The following is a 13,678-nucleotide window of genomic DNA, read 5'->3' as shown; positions in this document are numbered from 1 at the left end:
CTTGCCATAAGGCTGGTTAAAGTGGCCACTGACCAGAGTAGCCATAGTGGTCAGTAAGATCAGAAAGAACTGATCAGCAAGGCTGCCAAACCATGAGGCCAACAGTGGTGGCCAGTGGCAAAAAGAGAGCAAAAGAAAAGGAGAGGCTGAGCTTACTTATAATTGTGCCTATGAGTCTCCCCCAGACAACCTCTTTCATTGCTCAGATGTGGTCTCTCTCTCTCTCTCTCTAAGCCCACTCTGCAGGTAAACTTGTTGCTCTCCCCGCTACGTGGGACATGACTCCCAGGGGTGTAAATCTCGCTGGCAATGTAGGACACGACTCCCAGGGATGAGTCTGGACCCGGCATTGTGGGATTGAGGAAGCCTTCTTGACCAAAAGGGGAAAGAGAAATTAAACAAAGTTTCAGTGGCTGAGAGATTTCAAATTGAGTCAAGAGGTTATTCTAGAGGTTATTCTTATCCCTTTTTAGTTTTTAGTGTATTGGAATAGCTAGAAGGAAATACCTGAAACTGTTGAACTGCAACCCAGTAGCCTTGATTTTTGAAGATGATTGTATAAGTATGTAGCTTACATGGCGTGACTGCGTGATTATGAAAACCTTGTGGTTCACACTCTCTCTATCAAGTGTATGGATGGGTGAGTAGAAAAATGGGGACAAAAATTAAATGAATAATAGGGGGATGGGGGAATGGAATGTTTTGGGTTATTCTTTACTTGTATTTTTATTCTTTTTTTTTTTTTTTTTGGAGTAATGAAAATGTTCAAAAATTGATTGGGGTGATGAATGCACAACTATATGACGGTACTGTGAACAATTGGTTGAATACTGTGAATGACTGTAGGGTGTGTGAATTTATCTCAATAAAATTGAATTTTTTAAAAAATAGAGCAAAAGAGAAACAAGGGCAGAGAGCAGTCAGGTTGGGGAGCTGAAATAGAATAGGGAAACCAAACCCAGTTTGGATTAAGGTCATGTACAAAGGGCAAAGAATAAGAATTATTTTTTGACTAGACAGAGTGTACCCTTGCAAATATAAGGAATGAGCATTGGCAAAAATTGTATCCAGGCTGTCATTCATTTCTTGACTTAGCCATTTAATACACATTTATTGACTCTATCAATACTTCTTAAACTTTTCTACCAAAATATCCCAGGTAGATTATGAAAATATATGCTTAGGGGAGCTTTCCCTCCAATGGGATCCAGAGCTAGTTAGAGGTAGTAGTACCACAATGGAAATCTAACTCTGTGGATGCCTCAGTCTCTTTTTCTGTCTTGGATGGTGTGCAGTAAAGGATTAACCTTGCCCAAAGAAAGGTTTGGACCTTTGCCCCTAGCTTATGGGAGATAACCTCTAAGCCCTTGGAATGCCCTTCCTGATAAGCGTTTACCTGGAGGTCTTGGACCATGCCAGATAGTTTATGCTAACAGTGTGATTTAGACGGGGGTGGGGCTTTGGCCATGTGGTCTCAGCTCAACCTCTGGAGGGGCTGGAGACTAAGGCCAGTCACATGGATGGTCAACCATGTCTGTGTGACCGATCCCAATAAAAACTCTGGACACCAAGGCTTGGGGGAACTTCCCTGGTTGGAAATACTCGGTGGGTGTCACCAGGCACCATTGCTGGAAGAAGTAAGCACTGTCCATAAGACTCCATTAGGTCAGGACAACTGGAAGCTCTGCACTTGGTGTCACCTGGACACTGCACTATGTGCTGATTTCAATCTGTAACCTTTCACTTTGATAAACCATAACTGAGTATAAATGGTTCTAATGAGTTCTGTGAATCCTTTTAGTGAATCATAGAAACTGAGGGTGATCTTGGGACCCCTGAACTTGCAGTTGGTGTCAGAAATGAGAGTGATTTGGGGCACTCCTGAACTTTGCAGATAGATATTAGTGAACACTAAACTTGGTTAACATTATTTAAAATTGAGGGATAACTGGGTGAGTGAGTCTCACTAGCAATGTGGGATACAGATCCCCGGAATGCACCTGGCCGTGGCATCAAGGGATTGAGAATGTCTTCTTGACCAAAAGGGGGAAAAGAAAGGTAATAAAAAAAGATTTCAGTGACTAAGAGATTTCAAATAGAGTTGAGAGGCTGTCCTGGAGGTTACTCCTATGCAAGCTTCAGCTAGATATGCCAAATGGCCACAGTATGACAAGCCCAAATCAACAGTCCCAAAAACCCTAAAGAATACCCTGGTCTCTATCTGAGACTATACAAAAGTTTCACTCACTAAGTTTATTTTTCAGAAACTTAAATCCTCCAGAGTGTTCTTATGCCAGATAAGTCCCAAAACCTAGAGGCAAGAACATCAACAAGATGCATCCCTCTTTCCGATAGCGTCAACACCCCTTTTCAATATGAACAAGGTAGGTTGGTCACTGCCTAGATATCTCTGAAGATTGAGAAAGTGATTGAACAAGAGGGAGGGGTAGCAACAGACAAGATGAGATTTAACAAAGGATTATGAAACCTAAATCTTTATATAAATTTTTTTTTAGTTGCTAGTTCATTAGAATAGCTAAAAGGAAATAACAAATGGTGGAACTGTAAACCATAAAATTCTTTGAAATTTGCTCTATAACTACTCATTACATTGTACTTTGAAAGTTTCTGTATATATGTTGTATTTCACAATAAGGAAATAACTGAAATTGTGGAAATGTAACCTACAACATTCTTTGAAATTTGCTCTCTAAGCACCTGTTAAATCATACTTTGAAAGTTATCGCTTTTCTATATATATGTTATATGTTACAATTTATAAAAATGTAAAAAAAAAAAAAAGAATTTATCCCATAATTGTCCAGGTCCAAATATATGAGTGGTGAGAGTCCTTGCATTCATCTATTTTGTTCTCTATTCTATTTCTATTCTTCAGTTTGGAACTGGTCTAGGAAATTTAAAGACTACAGTTAGTGAAAGATCTCAACTCATGACTAGACATTTCATAATCTGTTGATAAATGAAGATGGTAAATATCTTCTGGTTTCACATTCTGTCTCTGCACAAATCCTGTATCCCTACATATGTTCCGGTGACTGCAAGAACCAGAAATTGTTAGATATTTCAAATATTTCAAAATTGTACCAAATAAAATTAAAATTTTAATGGACCAGCCAAAGTATCCTGCTGCCTGTGTATGGCCTACTAGCTATGAATGGTGTTTACAGATGAACATTTGCAATCATTTTACTGATCTAACTTTGAGACTCAATTCAGCAAAAAATAAAAACAAAAAACAAATGAAGAAGCTTTAATTTCTTGTTAGTAGATCTGTATTATGTATATACTGTACTAAATTATTATTATTATTATATTTTGAATTATGTCAATAAAAAAATGAGGAATAACACACAATAAAATGTATAGAGTGTATTAATCTTAAGTGTACTTACTGCTTAATGATTTTTTTACATATGTGTAGAAACCATCAGTCAGGTCAAGATATACAATATTTCAGGGACTCTATAAGAGTCCGTCACGTTATTTCTAAGTTTGTACTCCTTCAAAAGTATTCTATTCTGACATCTATAAACATCTATCATTATGCTTGTTCTTGAATTTCATATAAATGAAATCATACAGCATATACTCTGACTTCTTTGTCTCAACATAATATCTGTGAGATCCATCCATGTTGTTGCATGCACTAGTAATTTGTTCTTTTTTGCTGTAAAGCATTCCAATGTGTTATAATTTATTTATACATTTCTTATTTATTCATTTGTTTCCTGTTTGAGGCTAGCCTGAATAGAGCTGCTATTAATATCTCTATACACATCTTTTTGGAAATAAAAAGAAATATTTATTTCTCTTGCATGTATGCCTAAGAATAGAATTGCCAGGTCATAGGGTGGGTGTATGTTTAGCTTTAGTAGACACAGTGAGCAGATTAAACAATTAATAACTAATATGGTAACAGCATTAACCAGTCAGGACAGCCACTGGCAAACTTAGGAATTTTGTTAAATGAGGAAAGCAAGTTACAAAAGAGTCTTATGTCATGATTGCAATTTTTTTAAAGAAAAAGTAAAAATGTATATTAAATTTAGAAATGCAAACACAAAAATATTTTAAACAGCTTGATTGAAATGTATTTCACATACTGTTCGAGTTTGCTAAAGCTGACAGAATGCAATACACCAGAAATGGGTTGGCTTTTACAATGGGGATGTATTAACTTACAACTTACAGTTCTTAGGCCATGAGAATGTCCAACTCAAGACATCAACAGGATGATACCTGGACTCTGAAGACAGGTTGCTGGCATCTGGGACACCTCTGTCACATGGGAAGGCACATGGCTGGCATCTACTGGTCCTTCGCTCCCAGGTTTCATTGCTTTCAGCGTCTGGTTCCAGTGGCTTCCTCCCTGAGCTTCTGTAGGTCCTCTCTTAGCTACTCTGGGGCTTTTTTCTGTGTCTCTTAATTTCATTTCTTAACTTATATATGAGTTTTATTCTCTTATAAAGAACTCCAGCAATAGGATCAAGACCTACCCTGAATGAGGCGCATCACATCTCAATTGAAATAACCTAATCAAAAGGTGCCACCTACAATAGGTCTGCACCCACAGGAATGGATTGAAAGAACTGGCCTTTTCTGGGGTACATAACAGCTTCAGACTACCACACATATCATACAATTCACCCATTTAAAGTGTACAATTCAATGTGTTTTAGGATAGTCACAGGTATGTGCAACCCTCCCTACAGTCAATATTAGAACATTTTCATCATCTCAGAAAGGAACCCCCACCCTTTAGCTTTCACCCCACTGCCCCCCCCAATCACCTAGACCTAAGCAACTAAACTATTTTCTGTCTCTATAGATTTCCCTTTTCTAAACTTTCATATGAATGGAATCATATAATATGTGGTCTTTTGTGACTGACTTCTTTCACTTAGCATATAGCAGTAAATACTTCATTCTTCTTTATTCATTTCAATGTATGGATTTATCACGTTTTGTTTATCCACTCATCAACTGATGGATATAAGGGTTCGTTTTCTTTTTTTTTTTTTTTTTTTTTAATTCAGTTTTATTGAAATACATTCACAAACCATACAGTCATCCATGGTATAAATCAACTGTTCACAGTATGATCATATAGTTATGCGTTCATCACCACAATCTATTTCTGAACATTTTCCTTACATCAGAAAGAATCAGAATAAGAATAAAAAATAAAAGTGAAAAGAGAATACCCAAACCATCCCCCCATCCCACCCTATTTGTCATTTAGTTTTTACTCCCATTTTTCTACTGATTTTTTTTCAATTTTTTAACTTTTGTTTATCAAAAAATTAAAAACAAACAGGCAAACAACAATCAAAAAAACCCCACAACATTTCAAACAAAGCAATGGATTAAGGAAAACAAATAACCTAAAATAACTACTTTGCTTCCAATATGTTCCTACCATACCCCAAGAAAATTAATAAACCATGTCCAAACAGAGGAGTAAGAAAAACAAATAATCTAAAATAACTATATTGCTTCCAACATGTTCCTACCATACCCCAAGAAAATTAACAACCCCTAAGAAAACAAAGGAAAGAGAAAAAAAAAACCTAAAATAACTCTATTGCTTCCAACATGATCTTCCTATATCCAAGAAAGTTTACAAACCATAATCATTCCTGAGCATTCCCATAACATTGAGATTACCCTCCATAGTTTATCTGTTCTTATTAGATTATCATTCCCCCTCCACTAATTGGTATCTCTAGGTCCCCTACATTCTACAGTATAAAACATTGTACATTTTTCACAGAATTCACATTAGTGGTAACATACAATATCTCTCTTTTTGTGCCTGGCTTATTTTGCTCATCATTATTTCTTTTTTTTTTTTTTTTTTTTTAATCTTCATTTTATTGAGATATATTCATATACCACGCAGTCATACAAAACAAATCGTACTTTCGATTGTTCACAGTACCATTACATAGTTGTACATTCATCACCCAAATCAATCCCTGACACCTTCATTAGCACACACACAAGAATAACAAGAATAATAATTAGAGTGAAAAAGAGCAATTGAAGTAAAAAAGAACACTGGGTACCTTTGTCTGTTTGTTTCCTTCCCCTATTTTTCTACTCATCCATCCATAAACTAGACAAAGTGGAGTGTGGTCCTTATGGCTTTCCCAATCCCCTTGTCACCCCTCATAAGCTACATTTTTATACAACTGTCTTCGAGATTCATGGGTTCTGGGTTGTAGTTTGATAGTTTCAGGTATCCACCACCAGCTACCCCCATTCTTTAGAACCTAAAAAGGGTTGTCTAAAGTGTGCATAAGAGTGCCCACCAGAGTGACCTCTCGGCTCCTTTTGGATTCTCTCTGCCACTGAAGCTTATTTCATTTCCTTTCACATCCCCCTTTTGGTCAAGAAGATGTTCTCCATCCCACGATGCCTGGTCTACATTCCTCCCCGGGAGTCATATTCCACGTTGCCAGGGAGATTCACTCCCCTGGGTGTCTGATCCCACGTAGGGGGAAGGGCAGTGATTTCACCTTTCAAGCTGGCTTCGCTAGAGAGACAGGGCCACATCTGAGCAACAAAGAGGCATTCGGGAGGAGGCTCTTAGGCACAACCATAGGGAGGCCTAGCCTCTCCTTTGCAGCAACCGTCTTCCCAAGGGTAAAACCTGTGGTAGAGGGCTCAACCCATCAAACCACCAGTCCCCTATGTCTGTGGTCATGTTAGCAACCATGGAGGTGGGGTAGGCGAATACCCCTGCATTCTCCACAGGCTTCTCAAGGGGGCACTGCATCTTTTTTTTTTCCTTGTTTTTTTTTTTTTTTTTTTTAACTTTCCCTTCTTTTTTAAATCAACTGTATGAAAAAAAAGTTAAAAAGAAAACAAACATACAATAAAAGAACATTTTAAAGAGACCATAACAAGGGAGTAAGAAAAAGACAACTAACCTAAGATAACTGCTTAACTTCCAACATGTTCCTACTTTACCCCAAGAAAGTTACCTAATATAGCAACATTTCTGTGAACTTGCTCCTACTATATCCATCAGAAATTAACAGACCATAGTCATTCCTGGGCATCCCCAGAACGTTAAATAGCTTATCTGTTCTTCTTGGATTATTGTTCCCCCTTCCTTAATTGCTCTCTATTGCTAGTTCCCCTACATTCTACATTATAAGCCATTTGTTTTATATTTTTCAAAGTTCACATTAGTGGTAGCATACAATATTTCTCTTTTTGTGCCTGGCTTATTTCGCTCAGCATTATGTCTTCAAGGTTCATCCATGTTGTCATATGTTTCACGAGATCGTTCCTTCTTACTGCCGCGTAGTATTCCATCGTGTGTATATACCACATTTTATTTATCCACTCATCTGTTGAAGGACATTTGGGTTGTTTCCATCTCTTGGAAATTGTGAATAATGCTGCTATGAACATTGGCGTGCAGATATCTGCTCGTGTCACTGCTTTCCGATCTTCCGGGTATATACCGAGAAGTGCAATCGCTGGATCGAATGGTAACTCTATATCTAGTTTTCTAAGGAACTGCCAGACTGACTTCCAGAGTGGCTGAACCATTATACAGACCCACCAACAGTGAATAAGAGTTCCAATTTCTCCACATCCCCTCCAGCATTTGTAGTTTCCTGTTTGTTTAATGGCAGCCATTCTAACCGGTGTTAGATGGTATCGCATTGTGGTCTTAATTTGCATCTCTCTAATAGCTAGTGAAGCTGAACATTTTTTCATGTGTTTCTTGGCCATTTGTATTTCCTCTTCAGAGAACTGTCTTTTCATATCTTTTGCCCAATTATAATTGGGCCGGCTGTACTATTGTCATTGAGTTGTAGGATTTCTTTATATATGCAAGATATCAGTCTTTTGTCAGATACATGGTTTCCAAAAATTTTTTCCCATTGAGTTGGCTGCCTCTTTACCTTTTTGAGAAATTCCTTTGAGGTGCAGAAACTTCTAAGCTTGAGGAGTTCCCATTTATCTATTTTCTCTTTTGTTGCTTGTGCTTTGGGTGTAAAGTCTAGGAAGTGGCCGCCTAATACAAGGTCTTGAAGATGTTTTCCTACATTATCTTCTAGGAGTTTTATGGTACTTTCTTTTATATTGAGATCTTTGGTCCATTTTGAGTTAATTTTTGTGTAGGGGGTGAGGTAGGGGTCCTCTTTCATTCTTTTGGATATGGATATCCAACTCTCCCAGCCCCATTTGTTGAAAAGACCATTATGACTCAGTTCAGTGACTTTGGGGGCCTTATCAAAGATCAGTCGGCCACAGATCTAAGGGTCTATTTCCGAATTCTCAATTCGATTCCATTGATCTATATGTCTATCTTTGTGCCAGTACCATGCTGTTTTGGCAACTGTGGCTTTATAATAAGCTTCAAAGTCAGGGAGTGTAAGTCCTCCCACTTCATTTTTCTTTTTTAGAGTGTCTTTAGCAATTCGAGGCATCTTCCCTTTCCAAATAAATTTGATAACTAGCTTTTCCAAGTCTGCAAAGTAGGTTGTTGGAATTTTGATTGGGATTGCATTGAATCTGTAGATGAGTTTGGGTAGAATTGACATCTTAATGACATTTAGTCTTCCTATCCATGAACATGGAATATTTTTCCATCTGTTAAGGTCCCCTTCTATTTCTTTTAGTAGAGTTATGTAGTTTTCTTTGTATAGTTCTTTTACATCTTTGGTTAAGTTTATTCCTAGGTACTTGATTTTTTTAGTTGCTATTGAAAATGGTATCTTTTTCTTGAGTGTCTCTTCAGTTTGTTCATTTCTAGCATATAGAAACATTACTGACTTATGTGCATTAACCTTGTATCCCGCTACTTTGCTAAATTTGTTTATTAGCTCTAGTAGCTGTATCGTCGATTTCTCAGGGTTTTCTAGATGTAAGATCATGTCATCTGCAAACAATGACAGTTTAACTTCTTCTTTTCCAATTTGGATGCCTTTTATTTCTTTGTCTTGCCGGATTGCCCTGGCTAGCACTTCCAGCACAATGTTGAATAACAGTGGTGACAGCGGGCATCCTTGTCTTGTTCCTGATCTTAGAGGGAAGGCTTTCAGTCTCTCACCATTGAGTACTATGCTGGCTGTGGGTTTTTCATATATGCTCTTTATCATGTTGAGGAAGTTTCCTTCAATTCCTACCTTTTGAAGTGTTTTTATCAAAAAGGGATGTTGGATTTTGTCAAATGCTTTTTCAGCATCTATTGAGATGATCAATTGATTTTTCCCTTTTGACTTGTTAAAGGGTTCGTTTTCATTTCCTAGGCTGCTCAAGCAGATACCAGGCAATGGGTTTGCTTAAAAATGGGGATTTATTAGCTTACAGTTTTGAGACTATGAGAAAGTTCAAATCATCTTCAAGGCAATGCTTTCTTCCTGAAGACCAGCATTCTAGCGTAGGCCGCCAGCAATCCTTGGCTCCTCTGCCACATGGCAAAGCACATGGTGGCCCCTTCTGGCTTCTTGCTTCTCTTCTGGGTTCTGCTCAGTTCAGCTTCTGAGCTTTTCCCTCTGTGACTTTATCTCTCTGTGTCTGAATTTCATTCTTCTTACAAAGGACTCCAGTAATAGGATCAAGACCCGTCCTGATTGGGCCAGAACCCACCTTAACAGAAGCAACCCCATCAAAGGGTCCTACTTACCATGGGCTCACACCCACAGGAATGGATTAGATTTAAGAAAATGATTTTCTGGAGTATATACAGCTTCAAACCACCACAGAGTTGTTATGGGCTGTTGTAAACAAGGCTGCTGTAAATAGTAGTGTACAAGTTTTTGTGTGGACATGTTTTCATTTCTCTTGGGTATATAACTAGGAATAGAATTGTTGGGTCACATGTAACTAACTCTATGTGTAAGTATTTAAGTAATTGCCAGACTCTTTTCCAATGGGTGTATACCATTTTTACATTCCCACCAATTCTATATGAGGGTTTCAATTTGTCCACATTCTCACCAATACTTGTTATTAGCTGACATTTTGATTCTAGCCATCCTAGAGGGTGTGTAGTGGTAAATCATTGTGGGTATTTTAAAATTTTTTTTTTATTAGAGAAGTTGTAGATTTACAGAGAAGTCTTGCAGAACATAACGTTTCCATATACCCACGTAATACCCTCAGTTTTCCCGGTGATTAACCCTTTGCATTAGTGCAGTATGTTTGTTACAATTGATGAAAGAAAATTATTATAATTATATCCATTGTTCACATTAGGGTTCACTGTTTGTGTTGTACAATCTTATGGGTCTTTTTAAGATTTTTATTCTATTAAGATATATAAAACCTAAAATTTCCCCTTTTAACTACATTCAAAAATATAATTCAGTGGTATTAATTACATTCACAAGGTTGGGCTACTATCACCAGAGTCCATTACCAAAACAATTCCATCACCCAAAACAGAAATTCTGTACGAATTAAGCATTAACTTCCCATTATCTATCCTGACCCCTGACCCTGGTAACATGTTTTCTAGTTTCTGACTTTATGATTTTACTTATTTGAATTATTTCATATCAGTGAGATCATACAATATTGATCCTTTTGTGTCTGCCTTATTTCACTCAACATAATGTCTTCAGAGTTGATCCATGTTTTCATATGTCTCAGAACTTCATTCCTTTTTATGGCTGAATAATATCCCATTGTATATATGCCATGTTTTGTTTATCCATTCACCTGTTGATAGACACTTGGGTGGCTTCCATTTTCTGGAAATGTGAATAATGCTGCTAGGAACATCAGTGTGGAAATATCTGCTTGAGTCCCTGCTTTCCATTCTTTTGGGTGTATAGCTAGAAGTGGAATTGCCAAATAATATGGTAATTCTATATTTAACTTTCTGAATAACCACCAAACTCTCTTTCACAGAGGCTGCACCATTTTACATTTCCAAAAATGAACAAACGTCCTTATTTCTCAATAATCTCTCCAAAACTGGGTGTGAAATAGTAACTCATTACGCTTTTGATTTTTTATTTCCCTAATGGCTAATGATGTTGAACATCTTTTCATGTGCTTTTTGGCTATTTGTATATCTTCTCTGGAGAAATGTCTATTAAAGTCATTTGCACATTTTTAAATTGAGTTGTTTGCCTTTTTTTAAGCTATAGGGAAAAAAGTTTATTTTGATAGATGGCGTTAAACAAAACTAAAGTTGCATACATTAATAGCATAAGTCAAGATCCTTTATTTGGTATAAGGGTGAAACATTTTCTTGCTTTCCCATGTTCTGCTAAATCACCATACCTATACTGCTTTATAAAACTAATATACTGAAATTTAACTTTACTGCTTTTGCTTATACTCTGATTCTAAACAAAATTTTTCATAAGCTTCTTCTATCTCTCAGTCCATCTCATCACCAATATCATCCAAGTATGGATTACCAGCCCCTGATAAATCTGTTTCATTTTCTTCACAATCTAGAAGAAATTCTTCTCTTTCCCAAGTAACTCTTGATATTTCTCTTGGTAATCTGGATCATCTGCAGTGAAAGGAACACCATCAGATGTATAAAATGTTGGTTCATTCATAAAACAGTTTGGATCATTTTCAGGTGTTGCTTCTCTGTATGTTGACGTTGTGTGGACTCTACTCCAGTTACGTGACTGGAGTTCTACAAGCTTCAACAGCATCTCTTTTACATCTCTGCTGCAATTTGCATCTAGGACACCATTTTCAATTCTCCAAATAATTTCTTTCATATCAGTCTTTCCTTTTTCCTTCCAGGCATCTTCCAAAATTGACCCTGTCAACTTCAGTAATTTTACCGCACAAATTATCATCCACAGGATTAGTAAAGAAGGCATTTGCCAACTCATGAAGACCAATCTGAAGAATATCTGCTCTTGTAACTTATCCATTTGTTTCCTTGATCTCCAGGTTAAGATAAAGTTCTCCTAGAAAAAGGGCAAATGCATGAAATCGTTTTTGAGTTGCTTCACCCCTTTTGCAGCTTGATCTTTAACTCCATATTCAGTCTGACATCTTTGAAGTAGCAATTGGTGGAAGTTGCCACTCTGTGGGCTAATTGTCCCATGTAAGAGAAATTTGGGATAGATGTGGCCTGTTGATAGATGAGTTCACAAGTTCTTGTAAAGCATCATCTGTTGTAACCCAGAGAGTTGCCTTTTTATTGTTGAGTTATAAGGATTCTTTATATATCCTGGATATTTAACCTGTTTTGGATATGTGGTTTCCAAATATTTTCTCCCATTGCGTAGTTTGTCATTTTATTTTCATGATGAAATTCTTTCATTTGGAACAGGTTTAAATTTTAATGAAGTCCCAATTAGCTACTTTTTTCTTTTGTCTCTTGTAATCTGGGTGCAAATTCTAAGATAGCTTTGCTTAACACAAAGTCCTAAAGATGCGTCTTTATGTTTTCTTCTGGGAGTTTTATAGTTCCGGTTCTTATATCCAGGTCCATTTTAAGTTGATTTTGTATATGGTGTGGGATACTGGTTCAACTTCATTCTTTTGCATAGGGATATTCAGCTTTCCCAATGTCATAGTTGAAAACATTATTCTTTCCCAATTGAGTGGACTTGGCAAGCTTGTCAAAAATCAATTGGGAGAGTAAATGCAGGACTCGGGCAAGATGGCGGCATAGAGAGGAGTGGAAGCTAAGTAGTCCCCCTGGAACAACTACAAAAAACCAGAAACAACTAGTAAATAATCCAGAATAACTGTGGGGGGACAAACGAGACCATCCACTCATCATACACCAACCTGAATTGGGAGGAATGCCCAAGAACACAGCATAAAATCTGTAAGTAAAACCTGCAGAACCAAGTCGTGAGACCCCCTCCCCCATAGCCTGAGCTGCAAAGCCTCGTGGTGCCAGCGAGAAGCTCTCTCCCAGCAAGCGAATATAGCTCAGCTGAGCTCCAACTGGGGTTTTAAGTAGCGAGTGTGAACTGCTCACTACAGGTACGCTTCCCAAAAACAGACAGAGGCTTTGGGTGACGACTGACCTGGGAGAGCCGGAGGGTCGCCTTGGACTGGGTCTTAAGAGGACTGTTTCTTTTTTGACTCAGTGGAGAAAGACCCAGTCATTTTCAGTTTCCAGGGCTGTGACTCTGGGAAGGGTAGAGACAGCACAAGCAGAGAGTGAGACCATTGAAATGTTAATGACCTCCACCTGGGGGCTCTGTCTTCTCTAGCAGGAAAGGGGTGGGGCCCTTTCCATTCAGAACCAGACTCCAGAGCCTGGGGGAACACGGCCATACCTCCTCACACCAGTCAAGAATTATAGGCTGACAGGCGCCACCTGCTGGGCAGAAAAGCACAGTGACCCGAGGCATCAAAGGGTGGAGCAATTTCCTAAGACACACCCACAGGGAAACCAGATACTGAATATTTCTTCCCTCTGGGACCTGAACCTGTTCTGGTCTGGGAAAACCTGATTTGGATAACCAAGGAAACCATGCCTAGACAACAGAAAATTAAAACCTACACTAAGAAAAACAAAGTTATGGCCCAGTCAAAGGAACAAACGTACACTTCAACTGAGATACAGGAATTTAAACAACTAATGCTAAATCAGTTCAAAAAGTTTAGAGAAGATATTGCAAAAGAGATAGAGGCTGTAAAGGAAGCACTGGACATGTATACGGCAGAAATCAAAAGTTCAAAAAAACAA

At 37.8% G+C, this 13,678-nt stretch overlaps 1 pseudogene; it reads right to left on the bottom strand.

Moving 5' to 3' along the window:
• Nucleotides 1–11,319: 11,319 nt before the first annotated feature.
• LOC119542696 lies at nucleotides 11,320–12,519 on the bottom strand (annotated as a pseudogene).
• Nucleotides 12,520–13,678: the final 1,159 nt, after the last annotated feature.

This window comes from Choloepus didactylus, chromosome 8 (assembly GCF_015220235.1).
Source record: "Choloepus didactylus isolate mChoDid1 chromosome 8, mChoDid1.pri, whole genome shotgun sequence".
In the NCBI taxonomy this organism is placed as follows: Eukaryota; Metazoa; Chordata; class Mammalia; order Pilosa; family Megalonychidae; genus Choloepus; species Choloepus didactylus.
Note: the sequence above shows the minus strand (reverse complement) of the source record. Positions and strands in the feature narration are given on the sequence as shown.